At 47.8% G+C, this 22,838-nt stretch overlaps 1 protein-coding gene across 1 annotated transcript in view; it reads right to left on the minus strand.

Moving 5' to 3' along the window:
• The window catches only part of TRHDE (thyrotropin releasing hormone degrading enzyme), a 2,205,852-nt gene that overhangs the window by 419,010 nt on the left and 1,764,004 nt on the right, over positions 1 to 22,838 (minus strand). The window lies entirely within an intron of this gene.

Raw genomic sequence — 22,838 nt, forward strand, 5'->3', positions numbered from 1 at the left:
GGCAAGAGGTGATTGAGAAACACACAGACAATGGATGGTGGATGGGAGGGGCTGGAGAAAAGGACAATGAAGGAAAGGTGGGAGGGGCTGGGAAAACACACAGTCAAAGGAAAGTGGATGGGAGGGCTGGTGAAAGTCAAAGACAACAATGGTGGGTGGGAGTATTCTGGGGAAACACATAGGCAATGGAGGGCTGGGTGGGCATGAAACAAGAACAGCAACGGACGGTGGGTGAGAAAGAGGAACACAAGGAGTGGGAAGTAAACAAAGGATACAGTTGGAAAAAACAAATGCTTGAAAAATGATCAGTGGAAGGACATAAATAATGCATCCATGCCCCATAAGACGGACTAATGCAAGAAGAGGAAGGAATGCCTAAAGAAACGGACAAATACGAGGTAAGCAAATGAGAGTAACGAAGCCAATGAATTATAAACAATGGGTGGGTGTTAAGCTCACTGTATGTTAACAATATTCCTGTCAACAACAAGACAGAAAAATTGAAATTCCCCTTAAAAAAGTGAACTTTACAGATACCCTTATTTACTTCAACTTTCAAAGACCTAAGCAGGCGCGGCTCCTCCTTATGGGCAGAGGAGCGTCGGCCCCGCCAGCAGCAACCGCTGCAAATCCTTTTACATGGAAGGGATAATAAACTCTGCTAATTATCCTATACATATAAGAGGGGCGGGCATTGGAGATGAAGGGCTAAGGGGAGTGCACTGTGCACTCCTCTCAGAGTTCATGTGTGTTTGGCCGTCCGTCTTGGGCCAGTCAAACACATATTCGCACAGGGCTCTCTCCAGCCCAGCAACCCAGTTGGTGGGCTGGAGAGAGCCTGCACAGGCTCCCAGTCTGCCTGGGAGAGCCAAGCCAGGGCACTCCCAGCCAGTCCTGACACTGCTCTGGGCAGCATCAGGATTGGCGCAGGGCAGACTCTGAGCCTGTGCCTACAGCAGTGACGGGAGAGGAGCGGCATGGGAACAAAGCAGGTAAGTGTTTTTTTTATTATTTTTCATTTTATTTTCTCCCACGCCCCCCTGTCCCGCCAAGCCCCAGCCACGCGAGCCGCTCCTGCACCTAAGTAAAATTATGTTTTAGAATAGAGTACAGACAAGCTATTGCTTTTTTTTTATAAATTATTTTTTCTTCAGGGCAGGGTAAAAAGGGTCAGTAGATTAGACATAGATGGACGATTTTAAAAGGAAATGGGAGTAGCAAATAATTATTAAACACATGATTTCCTGCTTTAAAAAAGAATGCTTCTCAGTATACTATGCCAGATCCTCAAGCAAGTTTTAGAATAATTTCAAGACATTTTCTTCATGCCTTTTATCCTGTTAGACAATAATTTGAAAATGCAGGCCGCAAAAGGAATAGTTTGTTCTGTAAATATCCGGGCTCAGAACAGAAAACTTGTAATGACTGCTTTTCATGTTTTAGCAGACTATATCAATGAGTGTTTTCTGAAATCTTGGTAGGCCCACACTGTATGAGATCTGTTGTCTGCTTTGACAGCAAGAGTTACCTGCAATAGGTATATGTGCAGTTTCAAAACAACAGCTCAATTAATGTAGTCCTAACACACTTTCTGTGCATGATTACCTCTAACAAAGACCAATGAGTACCTTTTATCTCCAAAATAGATGTCTTTCTTTCTCAATCAGTATTGCATTTATATATTTTGAAGCACTGCATCATAATACAATGGGAAAAATCATTCATAAAATTGTAGGTGCCAGCTAATCCTATGCCATGAATATTTTATTGTGAAACTGTGTAACATTACCTGGAGAGAAAACACTTGGTTAGTACAAATTCCAGGCCATAACCTCTAGTGGAGAAGTTATTTGCAGCACAATCATTTATAAATATTTGATGAACAGCATTGCCAGCGAGAGGCAATGTGTCAGCTATGCTTTAGATTTATTATTCTTGAAATATAAGAGGTCCAGGTTGTGCCTTATTTGAAATGTATGAATAATGCATAGGTGATATCACACAGACCAATGGATATTTTGAGAAATGAGCTTGTTAGGCTTGATATCACGAGCATGCTGGCTGCAAACTACAATGAACGAACCTTGGCTGACATCGTCATCATTTTAGTTAGGTTGTGAAACATACGACTCAGGGAGCTAACAAGAAACTTCATGGGGTTGGTTGTTAAGCTCCTCAATTCTCTTTTTCTGTACATGCCTAAGGTCACTGGTAAGAACAGCTTTGTGGCCTCAGTGCTACAAACAAAACGTCAGACTAATGTCTACATCACAGTGTGACATAGGTCCATGGTGGCAAGTTAATGAAGACTGATCCCTGCCAGATTTTAAGGACAAACACTGAAGATGTAACTCAATTATATTCACGTTTAATTTAATTAGATTTATCTTTCATGGAAATTCGGGAAAATTGGCACGCTCCCCGCCCTATGTTGAACACTCCTGGTTTCCATCCTCGTTTTTCTGGAATGCAGAAGAAAATAACAAGAAAATAGCCGTATGTTTCTTAGCTAACAATGCTGTGCCCAAATCAATTCCGTTTTTACTGACTTTTATAGACAAACACAGACAGAAAACAATGTATTTCCTGTCTGTATTTATTTAAAAAAATGGAAAAATACTGAAAAGTGTGTTTCTTTTGAATGACTCTCAGTCTCCATGTTGTCCTTAATGAGTTCTAGGCTAACGATTAGAGCAGATAGACATCATGGAGAGTTGAACAAAAAATCAAATGAATTTTACTAGAGGCACATGTTAACAAAAATCTGTATATAATGCTACTATTTACCTGTGGATATACTGTTATGTTTGGCTGTCTAATTAGCTAAAACGTGGCAGGTAGCAAAGTATGAATGCATGTTTATTAGTTAAATAAATGCAGGAATATACAATTTTACGTCTCCATTTTCTCTCAAAATTCAAAATAAATATGGAAAAATACCAATAAGATGTCCAAAAAATCAATGTGGATAAATAAAGAGGGAATTGTTAAAAATCAAATAACATAAAACCGGGAGCCCTATTTAGAAATTAGATTCATGCAATTACAATGACAACTGGCTCGTAACTGACAAGCCCAAAAAGAAGACTGGTTGATCTTAACTGGATAGATCATCCATTTGTGATGCTAGTTTTTACATAGTATAGTAATTCTGGAGGTGAAAGGACTCACTTCAGCAGGAACGACAAACTTGTCAAATGCACAGTCAAAGAAAGCCAGGTAAACATTGGCATTCTTGGTGAACAAGGACTGACATGGAGAGCCATGGTTTGACCAGGAACAGTGACAACTGGTAATTTTAGGAGGGAGGGGGGCAGGCGGGAACCACAGGCACGCATCCACACTCCCACTCATTCATTCACACACATGCCCACACACACACATCCATTCACAACACTCATTATGAAATATTTAAACATACATGCACATACCAAACATTCATAAACACACACACACACTTACCTTCAGCTCCACCTCAAAGGTCCCAGGAGGGTTGAGACTGCTGCCTTCCCTCACTGGCTAAACTAAGGTCAGCCAATGATGGAAGGCTGCAGTCCTCAACTCGTCACAGAGTGGGATGGGGTCGGTGAGACTGCTGACCCCACCCCACTCTGTGACAAGATGTCACTGATTGACGCTCGGCCCTGGATGCTTCAGGGCTTAAAAGTGAAGCGCCTAGGTCTGAGGCAATCAGTGATATTCCTCCTCGTCATAAGAGGGAGGGCCTCGGGGCACCTTTGCTAGGCTGAAGAGGTTCCGCCCACAGCGCTGTGACTTCTTCAGCCAGGCAAAGTTCAGCTCAGACAGATGGGAGCATGCGTAAATAGTGCATTTCTAGCTCCTGGCTTCTTGACCTTTGTTCAGTCTGACAGACACTGTTCTTGAGGGGCAAAAGGCAGGGTGTGGCTCCTCAGTCCCAAAGGGTGGGCCGCGGCTGACCAGGAATCTAATATAGCACACATTGCAGATTGGGTGATAGTGGGGGTGTAGTGAGCATATGGTTCATTTACAGATTACAATGTGGTATGCATTCACGTTTATTAAGAAGTATATACTTTCGGGCCTTATGTACAAAGACAAAGTCATAGTGTTTGCCACAGCAAAATGGCTATTTTCTGTGCACTATACACAATTTGTGATTAACAAAAGCACGTATTTTAAACATAATGGGATTTTAGACCCACCCTGAATTTTAATTAGGAAAGGGCATGAGAGAGGAGCCCCGACCTAAATGGGATTCAGAATGGTATGCAATACATACCTATGTGTCCCCACACATACATCACTTTTAGCAAACACTTCTCACAGAGCCCAACCAACTGGGCCTAGTAGCCATCTATACTCATGTTTTGGAATCAACTGCTGTAAATGTAAAGTATGCCTTTCTCCCCAAAAGAAGACAATTCCTCAGAGGGCCAACAGAGCAATAGGAGAGATAAGGACAGATGAACAATAGTCAGCAACTATTACTAAACTATCAAACTAAAAGTGATTGAACACTCAACTCCAGGAAGACATTCTCTGAGCACACAAACCCTCTCGCACTGTACTGTTTGTTTATAGACCACTCTTGGACAGTCATTCAAAATCTCATCCTGGTCCACTTTCCAGGCTAAGTAAATATACTATGCTATTACTGAGTCCACTGCAGAGAAAAGGAATTTCTTCTCTCCATGCTCCACTTTCAAGAGCACTGCATTGCCCACTGATGCCAGAGAGCTCTTTGTCACCAACTCTCTTTTGATGTTTAACAACTCCCTGTTTGCCACTGCTGTGCTTTGTCTTTTAAACCACAGCACTCTGGTGGTGATAGGCCAGCTGGAGAATGTTGATTCACTCGAATAATTGCAGTCTCCAAGCCCAGTACTACATCCTCTTTGTACTACATGTCTGTTCCCCTCTCAGCTACACTCCTGGGGCACTGGATCAGACCCTGGGCTTAAATCAAGGAAAACCTGAATTGGGGCTCCATTCGGACTCATCAAGATTGCAGCTATCTTGGAGCCCTACTGGACCTGCCCTCCGAAAATTCATTTTATAAAGGTTTCACTGTTTTTGCTCTGTTTCTCTGTTCACAGAAGTGTGGGCAGGAAAACAGAACACAAGTCTGCTTACACACAGTTGACAGGAGAACTTTTAAAGCCCGCCCCCCTACAAATGTCCTTCCCCAATTGCCCCCCGCTAGTAGCAGACTTTGGGGTTCATTACAACATTGGCGGTAAATGCCGCTTACCGCTGTGCAGAAGACCGCCAACACACCACTGTGGCCGCGGAATTCTGCCACAGCTATTATGACCCACAGCTCGGAATCTGCCAAAATCTAGACACCCACACAAGTCTGCCACACCAAAGGTCAGTGATAAACTGGCAAAAACAAAACCTCCACCGTCACGCCAACAGGAATACGCCCACAGTATCACGACCCACGAATCCACGCAGCGGTCTTTCAATCGTGGTAAACCATTGGCGGTACACACCGCCGCGCTCAAAATACACACACATTTACAAAACACAACCACATTGGACAATTCCAAATACACACACCAGATACACATACACACACCACTCCCACACACCCAATACAATATAAAACACCCGCCCACATCACTCACAAACCCTTCCGACCCCCACCTCCTCCCCCACACCTAACAACATGGGAGGAGCAGGTCTTGGCTATTCTGCATCCTGAGGGGCTCGTAGGAGTAGCTGGAGGAATGGACTCTGTTAAGTCAAATCTTAACTATTACATCCACCACCCTACCTGCATGCTATCACATACCCCCACCCTCGCCCTCACCCCCATCACTCCAACTCCTCATATGTGTCCCACTATCACAAACCACACATCCCCACACCAAGCCCTGCATGCAACAACAAAGCATGGACACCCATCATCAATGCATGGCCACTACACATACCCACACAGACCTCTAAACAATTAGCACACAAGGTCCTACACAGGAATGCAAGCACTGGGATACAGGGTCACCCACCCATTGCACACCATGGCACACACAGATGCAATAATCATGCCTTTACACCCCTGCAGGACCCCTACCCAACGTCACGGGACAGGAGGTTCCAGACATGTCCACTCCACCCACAGAAGAGGCCCACAGTGATGACAGCAGCTCTGTCCAACTGGATCTAGATGACCAGCCCGGCCCATCTGGGGCCTCAAGACAGTCGGTTCCCCTAACACTGGCACAGGCCACCACAGAGCCTCCCCTCAGGAAACACTGGCACAGCACCCACCCAGCGGGCCAATACCTCTGTCCCCAGGACACGTCAAGCAGCAGTGTGTCCACCACTACAGGGAACCCAGGCTAACCCACCACCCCAACAACAGCAGGGACCTGGGGGCAGCAGTAGTGGGCACACGGGAACTGGGAGGGTTGCTGTGCGACAGGGGGAGGACAGGCCCAGGGAACCCACTCTCCACGAGGGCCTGTCCAACATCATGGGAGCCTACCACCATTCCCAGGAGACGATGGCAACGGTACTGGCCAAGTTTCAGGAGACCCAGCGGCTGCATGAGGAACAGTATTTGGGGTTCAGGGAGAAACTCAAATCCATCAATACCACCCTGGGCACCATTGTAGGGGTGTTGAAGGAACTTGTGAACACCAGGAGGGACACTGTGGCACAACAAGGGGTCCCCTGACACTAGCCTGGACGATGAACTGACCACCACCTCTGCCGGCGCTAATGGACAGGAGGCACCGCCACAGGACCACAACACCAGCACCCCACCCCCTGCAGATGGAGAACCACCCCGCAAGCAGTCTCTGAGATCCAGGACAAAGACAGTGAACAATGCCAACACCCCACCAAGAAATGAGACCATCCTGATTGTCATCCTTCTGTCCCACTTTGTCACCCTGTCCATCCTTAAACTGCCCCAGCTCCACTTCCTATGCCCCTTTGGACAATGCACCTGTGAGACTAATAGACTGGACTCTGCCATGGACATTCCTCCACCATCACCCCTGGCCATTTTACATCCCCCACCACTATTTTGCACTTAAATAAACACCCTTAAATCACAAAACTATCTGGAGTCAGTCTGTGCTTTCACAAATGTGTATTTGCAATAACTGAGGGAAATAGCAATATCCATTGTATTGTCAACATACCTATGTCTCACAGCTCTAGTCCATGAGGTAACATACCAGAGGTCACACAGTGGGACCCACATCTGTGAAATCGAAAGAGAAAGTGACAAATCAGGGTCCATACACTGGGTGAAAGTGACAGACAGATGAGAGGTAGAACAAGTGTATCAGATGTAGGAGGCAGTGATGTCTTCTTAGCTGTGTCTCACTGGAAGTATTGATGAATCACAGTGTTTCTGTTGTGCATGTCCTCTTCTTCTGCCTCCTCTTCTTCACTGTCCACAGGCTCCACAGCTGCCACAACAACTCCTTCTGGACCATCCTCCTGCAGAAAAGGCACCTGTCGTCGGAAAGCCAAGTTGTGCAGCATACAGCAGGCCACGATGATCTGGCACACCTTCTTTGGTGAGTAGAATACGGATCCACCTGTCATATGGAGGCACCTGAACCTGGCCTTCAGGAGGCCGAAGGTCCTCTCTATATCCCTCCTAGTTCGCCCATGTGCCTCATTGTACCATTCCTCTGCCCTTGTCCTGGGATTCCTCACTGGGGTCAGTAGCCATGAAAGGTTGGGGTAGCCAGAGTCACCTGCAAATGTCGAGGGACAACTGTTAGACACAAACTAACCCTTAGGGACAACCCCAGACCCAGACAAATATTCACACTGTATAGGGTCCATGTCCTCACCTAAACACAGTGCCTCTGGAGTTGCCCCATCACAAAAGGGATGCTGCTATTCCTCAGAATGTAAGCGTCATGCACTGAGCCAGGAAACTTGGCATTCACATGGGAGATGTACTGGTCAGCCAAACACACCATCTGCACATTCATCGAATGGTAACTCTTCCGGTTTCTGTACACCTGTTTACTCCTGCGGGGGGGACAAAGGCCATATGTGTCCCATCAATGGCACCTATGATGTTGGGGATATGTCCCAGAGCATAGCCGTCACCTTTCACTGTAGGCAAATCCTCCACCTGATGGAAAACGATGTAGCTGCACATATGTTTCAGCAGGGCAGACAACACTCTGGACAACACTATGGAGAACATAGGCAGGGACATCCCTGATGCTATGGCCACTGTAGTTTGAAAAGACCCACTTGCCAGGAAATGGAGTACTGACAGGACATGCACTAGAGGGGGGATACCTGTGGGATGGTGGATAGCTGACATCAGGTCTGGCTCCAACTGGGCACACAGTTCATGGATTGTGGCACGGTCAAGTCTGTAGGTGACAATTACATGTCGCTCTTCCATTGTCGACAGGTCCACCAGCGGTCTGTACACCGGAGGATGCCGCCATCTCCTCACCTGCCCCAGCGGACGTGCTCTATGGATGAGAACAGCGAGCAGAAGGTGAGCCAACACTGAGGTACGAAAACACAACTTCATTCCATACATTTGTCAATCCGCTATGTGCCTGTCTTAGTGAGTATGCAAGGCCTAGATATGTGTGACGCATTTAAAATGAATGCCATGTGGTCCCCCGAAATGGGGGCTGCCTGACCTGTAAGGTGTGACAAGGGGATATGAGATAACAGCGCTGGCGTTGTACACCGTTGCGGTAGGCGGTCGAAGACCACAGCACAATCCTGCATTGGTTAACATTGGACCCTATGGGTCCCAGGAGCCAATGACGATGTACGCCAGCGGTGATGGTACGCACCGCCGCGGACGTGACCGCCATTTTCTCTTTGTTCACTCACTTGATACCTGATCTTTGACAGGAGAGGACCTACACTGCAAGTGCTGCTGTGACCTCAGTCTGGAAGCGACAATGGCTCAAGTGTCTTAGGAAAGGGCCCCTGCCTTCACATCGGAGGAGTTGGACAAACTAGTGGATGGGGTCCTCCCCCAGTACACACTACTCTGTGGTCCTCCAGACAAACAGGTGAGTACACTGTGAGCATGCTGTATGGGCAATGCCTGTTTGGAATGGTGTGGATGGGAGATTGGGGGGGGGAATGAGGCGTGAATGAAATGACAGTGAGTGTATGTGGGTCATGGCAAGGGTAGGAACGTGGGCCAATGACTGTGACGGTCTGGACGGTTATATCTTCTCCTTTTCCCCTGTACTATTCCTGTAGGTCAGTGCCCACCAGAAGAAGGATATTTGATGTGCCATCGCCAAGGACGTCCGGACCCTGGGGGTCCACCACAGACAGAGCACCCACTGCCGTAAAAGAAGGGAGGGCATTCGCCGCTGGAGCAATAAGATGGCGGAGGCCCAGTTGGGGATGGCCTCCCAACGTGGGAGGGGTGCCCGTCGCAACATGAACCCCCTGATGTTCCGGATCCTGGCGGTGGCGTATCCAGAGTTGGATGGGCACTTGAGGGCATCACAGCAGCCACAAGGGGGTGAGTACAGTCACATTCATCTGATTCAGCGCGCATGGGAGGTGTCTGGGTGGAGGAGGTGGGCTGTGGGTACCCCTAGGCCAGGGCGAGTTTTGTAGGCAAGGTCCCTTCGTAAGGCAGGCCATGTGGCACCGCACCCCACCAGTGTTAAGAGCCATCTACCCCTAGTCAGGCTCCTGTGACTTCCATGTGTGCAGCAATCAGGCATAGGCCTTGTACCCCATGGCCCTGTGATTAATTAGGGAACTCTAAGTGCATGGCTGAGTGCAGAGGGCTGCTGTGTCTGTAGTATCTGCCAACAGTAGCGGTACTACATGCACTGAACATGTCTTTCTACTTTCTTTCCCCCCTTTTTGTGGTCTCCCTGTTCTTGTGTGCATTAGCATTATCACGCGGAGGAGCAGTGCCACCGGAGCAGGAGGGAGCTGCATCCCACATGGCCCTGGAGGGCGACACTACGGACTCCAAATTCATCAGTGGGATGGAGGGCGAGGGGAGCTCCACGGCAGGGACAGGAGCTGAGACCAGCGACACCGACTCCTCCTCTGATGGGAGCTCCTTTGCGGTGGCGGACCCCTCTGTGCCCACCGCATCCACAGGTACAGCCGCCACCCCCCCTACCAGCACTGCCAGCCCAGCAGCCCCTAAGCGTGTGCCCCCTGGAAGCTCACCCAGGAGGGTGGGCATCTCCTTCGCCCCAGGCACCTCAGCCCCTGCCCCTGTCAGCCCTGCTGCCCTCAGTGAGGAGGCTACTGACCTCCTCAGATCCCACACTGTTGGGCAGTCTACCATTCTGAATGCCATCCAGGCTGTAGGGAGGCAGTTGCAATAGACGAATGCATACCTTGAGGGCATTCATTCTGGCCAGGCAGCCCAACAGCGAGCTTTTCAGACTCTGGCCTCAGCACTGATGGCAGCCATTGTCCCTGTGTCCAGCCTCCCACTCCAACTTCCTCCACCAAGCCCCAATCCCCAGTACCTCAGCCTATCCCAAGCACACCATCAGACCAGCATGCACACATCTCAACACACAAGGGTAGCTCTGACAACCATAAGCACCACACATCCCACAGGCACTCACACAAGCATCATACCCATGCACACACCAACATCCACTGCCTCCACTGTGTCCCCCTCCTCCTCGTCTTCCTCCTCCCTCCTTGTCACATCTCCACTCACACCTGCATGCACTACATCTTCAGCCACTACGTCCATCACCAGCACGCCCATCACCACACACCGATCACGTGCACTCACCACCCCCACTACCATTCACACATCCCCTGTGTCCTCTACCAGTGTGTCTGTAAGCCCACCTCCCAAACTACACAAACGCAGTCACACACCCACCCAACAGCCATCCACCTCACAACAGCCTCCAGCCCATGCACCTTCACCCAAAGTCAGCAAACAAACACCTCCTACAATCACTACCTCGTCCTCCACTCCCAAACCCACTCCATCTACCCGTCCCAGTGTGTCTAAAAACTTTTCCTCTTAAATGTTGACCTCTTCCCTAAACCTCCCCCACCCCTTCCGTCCCCTAGGGCCCGCCTTTCCAGGTCCCAACCCAGCACCTCAGCCACCACATCACTGGGAACAGTGGTGCCAGCAGTAACCGGCTTCTGGAGTGTGCCAAGCAGCAGGGCAGCCAGTGTGTCAAGGAGCCAGGCCACAGCCCAGAGGGAGAAGGGCAAAACACCTGCCACCAAGGGCTCTCCCAGGACTACAGTTGGGAGTGGCAAGACAGCTGCGCCACCATCCAAGGTGGGGAAGGGACAGAGAAAGAAAGGGAAGTCACCGCCAACCTGCACGGTGGACAAGACTGCCACCGGCACCGCCACATGCACCGCTGCCACCAGCACCGCTTCCCAGGACACCGCCGCCACCAGCACCGCTTTCCAGGACACCGCCGCCACCAGCACTGCTGCCCAGGACACTGCCACTACCAGCACCGCTGCCCAGGACACCGCCACCACCAGCACCGCTGCCCAGGACACCACCGCCACCAGCACCGCTGCCCAGGACACCGCTGCCCAGGACACCGTCACCAGCAGCACGCTCACTGAGCCACCCACCAGCACCGCTGCCCAGGACACCGCCACCAACAGCACACTCACTGAGCCACCCACCAGCACCGCTGGCCAATAAGCACCGCAAGCACTGCTGCTACTGAGGCCACCGCAAGCACCTGAGGTGCCTGTTTTATTTCGATCTGATGCCCCAGCAGTGTTCTCTCCATTTTGATCGGGTATCTTGTGTGGGCCTCGCCCATGCACTTTGGGCCCAGTGGTCCACGGACTATGTAGGTGCAGTACATGGAATTGAATTCTTGGTGTATATATTTAATAGTGTATATACTTTTTTGAGTAATGGATTTTTATTGATTACAACTCATTTCCTTTTGTCCTTGCGTTCTTCCGGGGGGGTTGGGAGGTGTAAATGTAATGTATCAACATGTCTTTGTGTGTGTGTTGTAGTGGGTGAGGGGGGGGTGGGGGTTTTGCGTGTTGCTTGTGTGTGTCACTCTCTTTTCCCTTCCCCCTCCCCTGTGTCGTAGGTGCAGTACTCACCGCGGTCGTCACTGCCGGCATTCGTGCTCCTGGTAGAGGAGCAGGAAGAGAATGGCAGGAAGAATTTGGAGTTCCGGCTCCATGGCATTCTGGTTCCTCATGGGGTGTGTAGAGGTGAGCGTTTTCCCTTCCAAGTCCTGTTTCCACCGTGTTTTTGGTCACAGTGAATCTGCCCTGGAAAAGGTGGTGGATTGGCCACTCATGATACTGTGGGTGGTACATTGTCTTCCGCCTGTCTGTTGGCGGTGACCGCCACGCTGTTTGTTTGTACCACACTGGCGGTCGAAGTGTTAAAGTGGCTGTCTATGTTGCCGGTTTCCGCCACGGTCATGATTCCATTTTTTTTTCCGCCAGCCTGTTGGCGGTTTTACCGCCGCTTTAACACCGACCACCAGGGTTGTAATGAGGGCCTTTGTGTTTTCTTTCATTTTGCAGGAATTTTAAAAATGCTCCTTCCAGATGGGAGCAAACATGCTTGGGTTGTTGCAGGTAGGGAAACTGTCATGTCCTGGGGTGGGCTCCTGAGACGTAGCAAGTAAGTAGGTAAAGAGGGTGGGGTCCCATGGCAGTTAAAGACTCAGTGAGGGAGGTCATGCAAACTCCTTCATTAAAAATTGGAGCCCCGGGCCACCATTTTTACCACAATCTTGGCGGAGTTCTGCAGGATTGGAAAAAAATGCTTATATTTTTTAGATGTTGGCTTGCAAGAGGGGGGTTCCTCTGGGTCCCCCCCATTGGGTCTAGAGGAGCCAGTGATCCCTACCTTGGCACTTTATATTATTTGTTTCATACAAGTTCAGGACAGAGGACTATGGGGGTCATTCTGACCCCCGCCGGCGGCGGTAGCCACCGGCCTGGCTGGGACCGCCAGAAGACCGTCCTGCGGTCAGAAGACCGCGGCGGTCATTCTGGGTTTCCCACTGGGCTGGCGGGCGACCGCCAAAAGGCCGCCCGCCAGCCTGGTGGGAAACACCCTTCCACGAGGAAGCGGGCTCCGAATGGAGCCGGCGGAGTGGAAGGTGTGCGACGGGTGCAGTGGCACCCATCGCAAATTTCAGTGTCTGCAAAGCAGACACTGAAATTCAAAGTGGGGCCCTCATACGGGGGCCCCTGCAGTGCCCATGCCATTGGCATGGGCACTGCAGGGGCCGCCAGGGGCCCCACGACACCCCTCACCGCCATCCTGTTCCTGGCGGTCGGAACCGCCAGGAACAGGATGGCGGTGAGGGGGTCAGAATCCCCCATGGCGGCGCAGCAAGCTGCGCCGCCATGGGGGATTCCCAGGGCAGCGGAAAACCAGAGGGAGACCGCCGGTTTTCCTGTTCTGACCGCGGCCAAACCGCCGCGGTCAGAATGCCCTGCGGGGCACCGCCAGCCTGTTGGCGGTGCTCCCGCCGACCCCGGCCCCGGCGGTCCTTGACCGCCGGGGTCGGAATGACCCCCTATGTCCCAGAGTCCTTTAATGGCTGCCAGCAATATTTTCTTATGTTTCTGGCATCCAATCAGAGTGTTCACTCCTTCAGGAGTATGACTACCATGGGAGCAAGATGGTCCAAGGGACAAAAAAATGTCCCTGGGCCAATTAGAATGCTCTATTTTTTAATACTAGGTTCAAAGTACTCTTGAGAAAATCCCCCAAACTCAACTGTCTACATATACAAGTATTGTTTAATCTTATTTCTCAAAAACAATTGAACAGATTTGCAACAAATCACAAAAAGTACACTTTCTAGATGAAAATCTAGATACTGACAAATTTAGGGGGTCATTCTGACCCCCGCCGGCGGCGGATGCCGTCGGCCTGGCGGGAACCGCCAGAAGACCGTACCTCGGTCAAAAGACCGCGGCGGTCATTCTGAGTTTCCCGCTGGGCTGGCGGGCGACCGCCAGAAGGACGCCCGCCCGCCCAGCGGGAAACCCCCTTCCACGAGGATGCCGGCTCCGAATGGAGCCGGCGGAGTGGAAGGGGTGCGACGGGTGCAGTTGCACCCGTCGCGATTTTCAGTGTCTGCCACGCAGACACTGAAAATCTATGTGGGGCCCTGTTAGGGGCCCCCTGCACTGCCCATGCCAGTGGCATGGGCACTGCAGGGGCCCCCAGGGGCCCCACGACACCCGTTCCCGCCAGCCAGGTTCTGGCTGTGAGAACCGCCAGAACCAGGCTGGCGGGAAGGGGGTCGGAATCCCCATGGCGGCGCTGCTTGCAGCGCCGCCGTGGAGGATTCCCTGGGGCAGCGGGAAGCCGGCCGTGGCTTTACCGCCGCGGGTTTAAAAAGACTACATTTACAGAAAGTCTCACTGAGATTCCTCAAATGGTGTCAAAGTTATCAGCAACAAAAAAACACTCTTCCTATGGAAACCATGACCTAACACTTGAACTACCCAGTGGTAAATGCAATATATTCACTGAAAAAACAAAGGTTAAGGGAATGTTATATTTAGGAAAGCAAATTAAAAAAAAACCATAGAGAATCACTTATAAAACCAAATTTTACAGGGACGTTATACTTAGGTTGTGACTTTACTCGCACAAAACCATAGAAATTCAGCTGTTGTAGTTATTTCAAATAACTATAACTTGCTCCTTAAGGTGCCTGTAACTCGCTCCCCTGCCGTGCACAATTATTTCTTCAATAATTTGACTGCTAATGTTTCACTGATGTTTTTATTGACATTATAAAATTTGTCATGAGTGCTGTAATATCTAGGGTAATTAGCAGTGCATGGTGCAACTACGTAGTTATAGTTAGGACTTAGAAGGACCTCTTATACCTACTCTCACACCCAGACAGACACTCTCACACCCAGAGACACCCTCTCACACCTATTTTCACACCGAAAGAGACAGGCCAAGGGCTGTGCGCAGTACAGGGTTGGGTGGTTATAGGAGGTTGGTCGCTGGGCCTGGCCATAATGGTTGGATTAATGTATAGTAGTTACATTTACTTTACGTTGAAAAAAAACATAGAATTTTACAGAAAAAAAACAAAGGTTACACGGACATTATAGTTAGGCAATAGAATTTTTTTTAAACATAGAAATTCACTTAATAAACCAAAGGTTACAGGGACGTTATAGTTAGGCTCTGAATTTACTCGCAAAAAAACATAGAAATTCAGCAGTTATACTTAGAGTTATTTCAAGTAACTATAACTCGTTCCCCAAGGTAACTGCAACTTGTGCCTCGCCATACACTGCTAATTACCCAAGATATTAAAGCAGTCATGACAACTTCTGTAACATCATTAAAAATATAAAAGAAACATTAGCAGTCAAGTTATTGAAGAAAAAACTGTGCTTGTTGGGGGCACAAGTTATAGTTACTTTAGGGCACAAGTATAGTTACTTCAAGTAACTCTAACTTTAACTCCTGAATTTCTATGGTTTTGTGTGAGTAAATTCAGAGACTAACTATAACGTTCCTGTAACCTTTGTTTTTTTTTAAGTGAATATCTATATATATATATATATATATATATATATATATATATATTACATATTGGCGGTAGCCAGTATGGAGTTAAAGTAAGGACCATGTTTCCTTTGAAAAAAACATTTGTTGACTTGCCTATATCTTTAACACAGTGTAACAAATCTTTACGAACTTTTAAAAAAAAAGTGGTCCTGGAAATCTTGTACATGGGAAGTTTCGGGGTGATCTGTCAAGATGGGGCTATGAAAAAGGGGGGGTAAAAAAAAGTGTGTTACTTATTATAATTCCCATAGGGATTTTAGACATGACTACAGTCCAAACGGCTCAAAGGAATTACACCAATATGGCAGAAAGATAGCTCATGGTCCAGAAAGAGTGCTTTTTGTTATTTGGTGTAAATCCATTTAGTAGTTTTTGAGCTATTAAAGAAAAACATATATAGTTATCTAGAGGCGCAAAGGATTTGCGATTAATAAAAAGCTATTGCAGGGAAATGCACAGGTCTGATTGACAGCCACCACTTCAACTACAAAGTTTTGGCAGCCATCTTGGGACTAGGCTTCAGTCGACGAGTCCTACAAAAAGAATGAAAAAAAAAGAAAAGGGGCCAGGTTAGGGACCCCCTTACCCCTTAGCTCTGGTGCTGGTGTCCCAGAGGGAAGCCCCCATGCCCCTTCAGGGCAAAGAAAGCATTTTTTTTTTTAACTGCAAGTCATAACGGATCCAGCAACAAAAAAAACAAAAAAACAAGCATGGGATTTCACTCTTGTTTTTATGAAGCCCAAGGGTGGGTCAGGTTCCGGAGTCATATGAAAATGAAGAAGGGGGCGTACCGGGCCCCTTTCTAGGGCACTTTTAAGCCCCAGGGACCACCTCCTCCCTGGGATTTATTCATAATGATTGTGGGGTGGCCATGCAGCCCCCACAGTCCTGGGGACCGCCACCTCCCCAGTGCTTTAACCAAAATGAATGCATGAATGCAGGGGGGCTGTACAGTGCTCCCGCAGACTTGTGGACCACCACCTCCCCAGGGCTTTGTTCATAATGAATGTGGGGGGGCACGCAGACCCCCACAGCCCCAGCGACCACTACCTCTCTGGGGTTTTATTCATAATGAGTGCAGGGGGGCCACACAGCCCACCAGGCAACCCCGGGGATCACCATCTCCCCATGGCTTTATTTTTAATGAGGGTGGGGGGCTGTGTGGAACTCCCGCAACCCCGAGGACCACCACCTTCCTAGGGCTACTTCACAGTGTAGGGGGCCCCACAGCCAATGGTGGCCATGGGGACCAACATCCCCCGGGTGCCCACACCCGGGACATATCTGTTTGCTCCGAATTCATGGCTCCCACTTGCTGAAAGCTGAGTTATGTTTGTTTTTGCTTGGCAGGAGCTGTCATCTGGTTTATGTATAATCCAGAGTGAAACCTCATGGTTTTTCGCTATTAGTTCTTGCTTAATAAACCAGAGTTTGTTCTTCCTCTTGTGGTCCAACATAGAACAATATATTATCGGCTTTTTAACCCTTAATTGTTACATTTTTGCTATTAGGTGCCAGCCAGATTACAGTCTCCTGCTGCTTTGGTGAAACAGTACTAGGGTTTTCATGCTGGGACTGCAAGTTGGGATATATATGAACGTGTGGACTCCAATATGGTGAAACAATTGTGTCTTAGCACTTTTGGCTATAAGAAATGATGTAGTGATGTCCTTGGTTCTTCTCACTCAGATTTTAGTGGATTGCCAAGTTACAGGGCTATGCAGCCCTTGCTGTACTGTGATGAAGGTTAACTTTGAGATGCAGATAGGTCATTGACCTCACCAACCAGTGCTTGAACACCATGTGCTGTTCCAATTCTTCTTCTTGCTACTTTATTTGATGTGCCAGCTTTGTCACCCATCGTTTTAGCTATTCAGCCTTCTCTGTTTTCACTTATTTTTTGTTTAGCTATTAAAAACAGTTCTACCTAAAAGCTTAGTTCCTGATTCACAAAGTCTTTTCCAACCTTAAACCTACTTTTAAGAAGGAAATTGCTCTTTTAGGCTTGACAGCTATCCACTAAAGAATAATTGTACATCATGTCCAATATCAGATAGGAGATGTATGAACTTAAACAAAAACCAAGCCTCTGTCTGTAATATTCCTGGAAAAACAGTATAATGCAGGTTTCTAGGAATACTGTAGCTGAATTTTGTCAATAAGAAAAAAACACAGTAAACCACGTGGCTATGTCCAACTGGACAAGCAGAGGGAAACCAGTCTTCTCGCAGTCTCTGAGTTGCTGATGAGAGGGACACTGACACACAAGGAAACAATATTCTCCTGAGGCACATTGCTTTGTGTGAGAGTTGTGCAGGCTGAATAAAGACACTCACAGTCCGGTGATAGCTGACCTCTGAGTACATATCCTAACCTCACAAAAACAGGGTAGCAATGTCTGGCTAAAATTATGGAATAAGACTTCATCAGGTGGTCTACTCAACCCTGCTCCAATCCAGCTCTGGTGCCCCTATTGACACTTCCCACTTGTTCCCTCACCATTACGGAAAAGCAGCAGAAGATGGATCCCCTGCTGTGGTTCCACTGCTATCTTAAGACTATAGTGAGCAGGCCTCAGGGAACATCCTACGAAACAGTAACGTGTTACACACAGAGACGTCATCTTTATATGCCACAGCCGCAGCTACAGAGCTCTGTGCAGCACAGCAATGCCACTACGGGTCACACAACAGAGAGGTTCCATCAACTTCCATTTTAGTTCCCTATCTAGATTATTGATGTGTAAAACTAGGCAGTTGAGTGCCCCTGAATTTCAATTACAAATGTCTCAGACTCCAAGACACCACTCACGTCACTTGTTTCTCCAGCTACTCAGGGCAGCCTTTAGTCTGAGTTTTTCCTGATCTCTAGTTGAACACAACCTTCTGGAAACCCACCATGCTCCTCCTCCTTGACAACTAGCCCATAAAGTGGTTTTGCTTTTAGGATGATGCTATGCTGGTTGGCATATAGAGACAATATTAACTTAGCTATTTGGCTGTGCATAGTTGTCTGGCTAAAGCACTTTGCATATTTAAGTACTGTGACATATGCTGCAGAATGAAAAAGTGAAACATGGCCAGTATTATCTCTGCATACACAGGCCATGGTGAAACCTATCTGAGCTGACGAGGGGTTGAGTTCTGGGATACTGCACAAAGTGACTTATTATTTGTGTACTATGTACTAATATTGTGTGTTTTACCTGAAGTGCCATGAGATGGATCCTGTTGTGCTCTAGAGTAAAGGCCATTTGTGGAAACAAAGTTGTACAGCTCATATATCCTGTGTCATCCAGGTTGGTATTATGGTCCCTTTGTCATGGGCTGGTGGTTAGAGAAGACATGGTGCATACAGCTGATGCAGAAATCGGTCTTGAGGCGTAGAGTTGATAACGGGTTCCAGACTCTTCACACAACTCTACTTAATCTGTGACTTGACATCCACTGCAGTCCCCTTCCCATCCTTCTGCATATTGCTCCGTGGTCTCTCCTTTAACCCAGAATACCTGGTGCTCATATCCACTCTGTAGCAAATATGTAGCAGATATGGACCGGATACTCATATCCACTCTATAGCAGATATTATTGACTAGGTGTTCACGTGCACTGCTGAGTACATACAGCTGATGGTGACCACATGCCATTCAGAATGCTGCTGTTTTTCCTATTTGCACGAGATATGAAGAGATCAGGTGCAGACAGTCAGATTTGCCGGGGGCAGCACTAAACTCTTATTTGATCTGCCTTCTCCTCATGTGAAAAGGCTAGTAGGGTATTAACTCACTCTACCCAATGCTTTGACGTAGCTACAGCATTGCAATGTGATGTCCAATTTCCTGGTATTGAAGGGATTATGGGCCATATGTACAAACACTTTTTCCCATAGACACAGAATGGGTAAAAACCTTTGCTACATCTGGCCCTATATTGCTTGCACTGCTAACGTTGGTCCATAGATCAGTCAACCAATAGGTATTAGTCATTCTCACATATAACCACCATTGCCCGATATGCCTTGTCTTAGCTTTCACCAACTCACAACCAAATCTACCGTACTTTATTCAATCACCAACAGAGCATGTTACATGAGCATTGTGACACCATCATGCCGAACATGGGACCAAGGCTATATAGATGGTGAAATGTTGCCACATCAACAGTACATCGCTAGCATCAGTCTAACATTCATCTTAAATACATACCACCCACATGCACTCACTGTTATACAAAGCTTTAAAGGTGGCTAACAGTGAGGCTCATGACGACAATCATTACGACCAACCACGCACGCAACCTGGGTTTCGTCCTCGACTCTGCCCTCACCGTGTCCAAGCAGGTCAACGCAGTTTCCTCCTCCTGCTACAACACCCTCTGCATGCTCCGTAGAATCTAAAAATGGCTCCCGACGGAAACCAGAAAAACGGTGACCCAGGCCCTCGTCAGCAGTAGACTAGACTACGGCAACGCACTCTACACAGGCATCCGAGCGAAAGATATCCGACGCCTCCAACGCATCCAAAACGCCTCCGCCCGACTGGTCCTCGACGTACCCCGCCGATGCCACATCTCCCACCACCTGAAAGACCTCCACTGGCTCCCCGTGGACAAGAGGATCACCTTCAAGCTCCTCACCCACGCTCACAAGGCACTCCACAACGCCGGACCAGCCTACCTGAACAACAGACTCAACTTCTACACCCCCTCCCGCCAACTCCGCTGCGCCAACCTCGCCCTCGCCATCGTTCCCCGCTTCCTATGCAAGACCTCCGGTGGCAGATCCTTCTCCTACCTCACCGCCAAGACCTGGAACACCCTCCCGACCCCCCTGCGACAGACCCAGGACCTTCTCACCTTCAAGAGACTCCTCAAGACCTGGCTCTTCGACCAGTAGCAGCAGCACCCCCCCCCCCAGCGCCTTGAAACCCTAACGGGTACGTAGTGCGCTCTATAAATCTTGTGATTGATTGATTGAAAGTAATACCAACTGTTCGCTCCAGTGCAACCGAACGTGCATCCATACACAAAGAGCAAAACACAGACCGTAGGCTAGATTGTATAATGTAGGTTTCACAATAACCAGTGCAAACCATTACATTACATTAGTCAGTCCTCTACATTCAAACGTAATGACACACCTGATTACCTTTGTTCCGGTTTGTGAAAACCCCAGAGCCATATTTAAAGCCCCCCCACCCCCACACACACACACACACACACTATGAAAGGTCTAGGGTGCCTTGCAAACGGCCGCTATGTAGTATACAAATGCTCATAACATAAGGCTGTATTAAGAGTTATGTTACAGATGGAGGACGTGGACCAAACACATTATCTTACGCTTCCACGCAAGAGTATAGACATGGAACCTACGCAATTACCTGCAGAAGCTACTTTAAGCTACCACGATACCATCTGCACGGCATCAACGTTTTTGAGTGTTGTCAGGACTGTTATTTTTCATTTTCAAAATGTGTTCTCAGCAGCAGCATTGCCTGATTTGACTGCTTCAAAATAGTATAATTTTGGGTTATTTTTTCCCTTCCGCATTCACGACACTGCACGTTCTAAAGTCTTATCTTTTTCGATGTACGCCTGCTTCCCCCGAGTCCAACCTTCTCTTGTTCCACGTGAAGCTATCTATTTTAGGAAAATCATATTTTTGTAATATGTTGGTCATTGCTGGATTCTTACGACACTTTAAACTTCGGGATAACATGAGATATATTCTTATCTTTGTATGCGTGCACTGGTTTTCTTTTGACCATGTTCTATATTAAGCGTTGACGGTTGCACCAGCCTGGTGAGCATTCCCCTGAATTGAACTAATACCTACCCCATTGAAGCTTTGTTAAAGTTCAGCCCCTTTCCAGCATTCATTCGTGCATGCATTCTTCTAGCCTTGATGCTTAAAACATGAAGTAAGTGATTCTTCTTGCTGGCAGAGAAGCTCCTTCTTCACACGTTTTCAAAAAAAAGATTTTCCTAAATTCGTGAATCTCGGACTCCATCTTGCATTCACCAAAGAACAGCTTTCCTGATTCCTTTACAACACATCACGATAGTATATAAGGCTACGTGATGACTCATTGTTGCCATAGCAGCCTCCTACATTCCTTAAGGGAGAGAGCCCTGCTAGTATTTAAAGAAAATTAAACATGTAGTACTATATTTAGACACATTTCCCTCCCTTACAATATCCACTTTGGGTATTTACTCTTGTTCCCTTCTCTTTTCCCTTTGTATTCTTCTTTTGTAAACATAGGCACATATATAGTGAGCTGACAACAACCGAGAGCAAGCTAGCACAAATAAACTTCTCCATATGCCTCTGAGTTGTTTTATTTTGAAATTCAAAGTGTGAATATCATGTCACCTAAAAAATCGTATGTGCTAGAGAATCTCTGGCCTCAAGCGGCCCATATAATGATCATCTAACTTGCACGGAAGATACCTTTGATCCAGCCAGTGGAAACGTGGTTAGCGTCGGTCCACCCGATGGTAACTGAGAACCGCTTCATAAAATATGAACACTATTGTGCCTCATTACATTAGAATCACCACAGTCGCCGCTGTGCCAGTTTCTAGAATCCCTGCAGCTCTCATGTCCGTTCGCCGTGCTCATTTGCAAGCAAGTCTGCGACCTCGATGTCAAATGTTATACATTTTTTTATTTCAGACACTGCGAAAACGTGGAGTATTTGTTAATGTTAACTTGCTTTTCATTCTTTCTATTCTTCCATTTCGTTTGATTTAACTTTCTACTATGTGCTTTTTGTATCATGCTGGTCTCGGTTTTTATCTTTATGTAATCTGTTAAACCATTTCTAGTCTGCTTTCCTGCCTGTGCAGGCTGCGAGCGCCGCAGTGGGCAGATCTCAGTGTTAAAGCACCCGCGATGGTGATGGACTTGCCATGCCTGGAGCATGGACACACAGAGGGCACACGGTGACCAGGCGCCCCGGATTTGCCGGGACAGTCCCGGTTTTTCACCAGCTGTCCCAGCAGATTTCGTAAAATTTAGCTTATGTCCCTGTTTTTAGGGAGGGTCGACTGAAAATGGTGGAAGGTGCCTTTTTATCTTTTCCAAAGTAGGGATAGTTAGCAGCTGTTATAAGAAATGAATTTAATTAAGCTACATAATACTGGCATTATATCTTGCATTGTATTTATGTTCCTATTGTCACTTCTATAACGTTATACCGATGCGCTCCGTTGGTGTAAGATTGTAGTCCTTCCTCTGTTTTTATGAAATATCCCGGTTTTTGGCTTTAAAAGTCTGGTCACCCTATCAGTAGTTTTCAAACTTTTCAATG

The sequence above is a fragment of the Pleurodeles waltl genome, chromosome 4_1 (genome assembly GCF_031143425.1).
Source record: "Pleurodeles waltl isolate 20211129_DDA chromosome 4_1, aPleWal1.hap1.20221129, whole genome shotgun sequence".
NCBI classification, from domain to species: Eukaryota; Metazoa; Chordata; class Amphibia; order Caudata; family Salamandridae; genus Pleurodeles; species Pleurodeles waltl.